Source organism: Camellia sinensis, chromosome 8 (genome assembly GCF_055761805.1).
Source record: "Camellia sinensis isolate YWXY chromosome 8, ASM5576180v1, whole genome shotgun sequence".
In the NCBI taxonomy this organism is placed as follows: Eukaryota; Viridiplantae; Streptophyta; class Magnoliopsida; order Ericales; family Theaceae; genus Camellia; species Camellia sinensis.
The window spans coordinates 94,105,331-94,110,349 of record NC_138968.1 but is presented as its reverse complement, the minus strand read 5'-3'; the positions used below and the strand labels follow the sequence as shown (position 1 = coordinate 94,110,349).

The 5,019-nt window shown below is 31.8% G+C and overlaps 1 long non-coding RNA gene across 1 annotated transcript; it reads left to right on the top strand.

The window, feature by feature from the left end:
* Window positions 1–720: 720 nt before the first annotated feature.
* On the top strand, window positions 721–4,637 carry LOC145797022 (uncharacterized). Its single transcript, XR_014337947.1, has 3 exons — window positions 721–1,228; window positions 1,730–2,192; window positions 4,500–4,637. It is a non-coding gene; the product is annotated as an uncharacterized LOC145797022 (long non-coding RNA).
* The last annotated feature ends 382 nt before the right edge of the window (window positions 4,638–5,019 follow it).

Sequence of the window (5,019 nt, the reverse complement as noted above, 5' to 3'; positions counted from 1 at the left end):
TCTCTGTCATTTATCACTCTTCTCGCTGGCTCTCTCTATCTCTCTTGCTTATCTTTATTCTCTCTCTCACTCTCTCTATATCTCTTGTTCATCTCTTTTTGCTGTCTTTCTCTCTCTCTCTCTCTTTGTCTATCTCTCGCTCATCTTGTTTATCTTTCTCTTTTTGTCTTTCTCTCTGTCTCTCTCTCTCTCTCACTCATTTCTCTTCTCTCTCAATCGTTCATTTCTCTCAATCACACTCATCTCTTTCTCTGAGCCCATTATTATTGAAAGAGGAAAAAGTCAAAAAATGAAATGGGTCTCTCTTTCTCTCTGTCTCTTACTCTCTATGTCTCTTACTCATTTCTCTTCTCTCTCTTTCACTCATCTCTCTTACTCATTTCTCTTCTCTATCTCTCTCATCTCTTTTCAAATATATATTTTTTCAAATATTTTTTTTCAATTATAATGTGTATAATTCCATCGTCATAAATAATACAAAAAATAAATATAAATATTTTAGGCCTAAACAAACATGCTTTTTAGTTTATGTTTTTAATTTTTTTTAAACATTTTGTTCAAACCAAACGCGTTTGTAATTTATATTTTTCTAAAAATAAACAAAAACCAATTTATAAAATTTATGGAAATTATTTTTCATTAAAATATTACTCCTACTTCTACCAAAGTAAAAAAATAAGAATAATTTTTTATTCATTAAAATAAAAATGAAACAAATAAATTTTCAACCTTTATAACTGGAAAAAATAAAGAAGCAAAAAAAATAAATTCATTAACTATAAAAAAAAAATTATTTTAACAAAAAATAATTTTTTTTTTTTAAAAAAGAATCATTTTGCTGTTTAAATATTACCAAAAAAACAAAAAAAATTTCCCGCTCGATTTTCCACCCCCTTTTTTCCATTCCCGCTCGGCTTCCCCCCTCCCCATCTCTTGAACCAAAATACCCAATCTGAAAAATTCACAGATTTTTCTCTCGCTTTCTGTCACTCTCGGTCTCTCTCTCTCTCTATTTTTTCATTTCTCACACTTGCTAGGGTTTTATATGTCCCCAATTGTCCTTCCTATATATCTGCCCCAAATAAATAAATATATATCGATCGCATTCAGTCACGCATTTCGTGACCAACCCAAATCGAGTTTCCCCAGTTTTCGAGTTCCCTTCGGAGCAATTACTGCGATTTCTGGTGGAATCTCGTATTACTACTACTTTTCTTCACCGAATTTGGTAATTTCTAATCTCAATTTCATTTGGGTTTGATTTTAACTTTATGGAAATGAAGTGTGTCGTTTTCTGAAAATGAATTCTTTGCAATTAGATGTTTGTATTGAGGGCTTTGAATGTTGGGTTTTGCTCAAAGTATGTGGATTGAAATATGTTGATGATTGTGGACTTGGGTTTTTTGGTAGTGTTAATATTGAAAAAATATTCATCATAAGTCATCAAACCTGAGTATGTATATAGAATTTAAGAATTATGTATTAGGGGTATTAAAAGTGTTCGAATTTACCTGATTGAAGTGCGTAGTTTGAATTATGTTGGTACATTTGGATGTGAACATGTGTATAATCATCAGTTAAAGGCTTATGGCAATATGGAATTTGAGTGTAATTGCATTTGGAAATTAGACTTTTGGATATTCTGAATAATGCTATAGTTATTATGGAAATTGACATTGGAATTTGGTAATTTTCTAATCTCAATATCACATGGGTTTGATTTCCCCAGCCCTCAATCCAAATAAGTGGCTTGAGTTTAAGCTGCAAGACAGAGCAAAGGTCAGCCACAATACTCACTTATTCAGGTCATCCTCTTGTCACCATTATTCTTCAGATGTATTTTGGTTTTAAATTACTTGCATACTTGTTGATCAATGAAACCATGTTATATTTAAAGTAGTCTTGTCATATTTTCAGCTGCACTATCAGCTGCCTATTTAATCTGTAAATTTCAGTGATGCTTTTAGTCAGCTGATCATGGCTATATGATTATTAAAACAGAAGGGTGAACACACTGTAAGTTGAATCCAGATGTAATTCATGGGAAGAGTGCAATCTTGTGTCATTACTTTGTGGTGTGGTTACCTAACCGATTTGTTTATTTTATTTTTGTTACATAGGATACTGAGAAATTGCTTAATTACTGGCCCAATCCCAGATTACATTGGTGAATTGTCTGATCTCAAAATTTTGTAAGTTCATTCTAATTGGCTTTCTTACAGAGATTCATGGTCTCTTGATTTTAAGTTAATATTGATTTGATATCTCTAAACATAGAAATGCTTTATTTGTGTTCTTATTCTTCAATTAAGTAGTTTTGATATTTATTTAATTTGACATGTTATATTATATCTGAAGATTCCTTGTTTGTTATGTTAGTTTTATTTTCTGTTTTTTAAGAAAACTAAAAACTCTATAACCACCTTGATACTTCAAAGAATCAGCTAGCCATTTACTAATCATGGAGATGAATAAGACCTTTAAATTTCATATATGTTCAATGTCTACTGTTATTCATCTATACCTCTTACCCCTTTTGTGCATACCAAAATTATTCTTCGGATTTTATGAAACAAACTTTCTTTAAGATTTGTTGTGTAGGATCTGTTTGAGTCCTAGAAATTATTGGGGAGCAAAGTGGATGTAAATTAGATCGCATTAAAGTCATCTGCGAGGTGTGGGCATGATGCTGTACATGAATTTGATAGGACATAGGCACATATTAAGTCACATCTTAAAAAAGAGAAATTGGGACATGACAGGGACAGGTATATGTGAAACAATATTCAGTAATATGCTTGCAACAGTTGTTGAAGGGTATGTTCTAAGATTTTTTTTTTTTGTTTTGTTTATTTATAATATATGTTTTTAAATAAAATAATAAAATTGAATACTTCCATACAGAGGAAAGGAAATATTCATGTAGTAGGTTAAATGAATGCTTTATTGTTTATTACAAAAATAGATATGCTTTCTGCCTTGATAAAAGACATTACAAGGCCTGGTGCATGATTACATGTCAATGAATTTGATGTAAGAAGTTCATGTAACCAAGTTAAAAAAGAACGATATTTAAATTGATTTTTTTTACGTCTTGGGAATAAATAAATGAACTTCAATTATTATGGCAGCAAAAAAGAAAAAAAAAAGAGAACAAACTCTTCACGTGCAAAGTATAAAAGTGAATCCCCCTTTTCCCCCTTTATATCTTGAATAAGGTACCACACCCAAAAGGTTCAAAGAATAAAAATAAACAGGGAATGATTACTTTTTTTTTTTTTTTTTGATCGGTGAAAGTTAGTTGTTAGTTGTTAGATTAGTACCTACAGGAGTTGGTCTCCCCACCCATTGTAAAGCACCCCCTAGAGAGAGTTGAACCCATGACCTCCCCCTAGAGACCAAGCCCTTAGGAAAGTCGTAGTGGCCAACTAGGTTACACCTAGTTAATTAATAGGGAATGATTCCTTAAGCCACACAAATAGACTTTCAAGAGCCATGGGGCATCCCTTTGGGCTAGAAATCTGAAGCTCCTTCCCCTCAAAAAGATCTCTCTCTCTCTCAACACACCACATATCACACAAAATAACATAACCTTCCATTCCCTCCTCTCACTTATACACTAGTATTTGATGACGTTATTTTTAATTCTTTTTTTTTTTCTTCTAAAGAAGACCTTTTCCAATTTATAATTTTATAACCCCTTGTATTTGCATAATGATAGCTATATATATATATGCATTGTTAATGCTATGAAAAAAAAAAAACTCATTCTATTTGTAATAATGATAGCTATATTCATTGTTAATGCTATGAAAAATCCTTATTCCTAATTTCTAACTACTTATTGAACCATCTCTCTTTTTTCTTTTTAATTTGTTAAATAAGCTCTTTTAATATAGTTTCTAACATCAAGTTGTTCGAGAAACACCATACATTTTTTTACATGCACAGAGTCTGCTTTGTCCCCTGCTATGCTATCTTGAATGCTTGGAAGTTTTGGCCTGTCAAGGTGTTCATGCTTTATAGTATGCATGTATGCAAATGTTCATATTGTTAATCTGGTGCTTTCAATTAGAACCACTACATCACTCATCACTTCCATCGGTGTGGATGCCCTTAGAATAATTCAAATATTGTACACATTTGAAGATATAAGCCTTTAAAATTTTTAGTTACATGCAGTTTGAAGATATTAGATATGGACTAAAATGTTGCTGCTCTTTAGTTAGTTAGTATGAAATTTGGGTAATATAAATTGTTCCTGTTTTACTAGGTTGTCTTTTGTCATTTAATTGAGGCTACCATGTACTGAAACTAACAATTATCATTCTCTAATATCTGCCTGGTAGAAATCCAAATGTATTTCTTTTCTTCTGAGAAATGTGAAAGATGAAGTTTTTCTTAATGAGTTTCTGTAGTTCTTAGTTATGGATAATCCTGTTGCCAACAGCAGGGAAGAAATGTTAATTTGGATTTGTCTTGTCTTGAGTTATTTGCAGAATCCAAACAAGAATTTAATGGCAATTACTCAGTTCAGGTGTATACTGTGCAAGCTTGCATTCCAAAGTACCCAGCAGCACTTTGGAATGCTGAATTTGTGCAGGCAGAAGAACTCTTGAGGCAGCCTTCCACAATTGATAATTGCTTGTGAGATAACAGGTATAGTTCTTCCATTTTGAGTTCATCAATTTAGTGTAGGGTGTTGGGTTGGTGCTTTTTGATGATTATGTTGATGGCATGGCAATGGCTTTACATTTTTAGTGATGAGGACTGTTATTTCATGTAGAATATTTAAATGTTGCTCATTAATTTTTTTTGACGAAATTGATTATTGTTGGAGAGTTTTTATCAATATTATTTGTAGAAGAAAAAAAATATTAGAAGCATGTATCCAGTTCCTACAGTGAAATTATGTCAGAGAGGCAAATTTGGGCTTCTAAGGAGACTATGAAGTCTTGAGCTGTGCATGTATATATTTCATACTTTATTAGGCCTCTACACTTGGTGATTGATTGCATA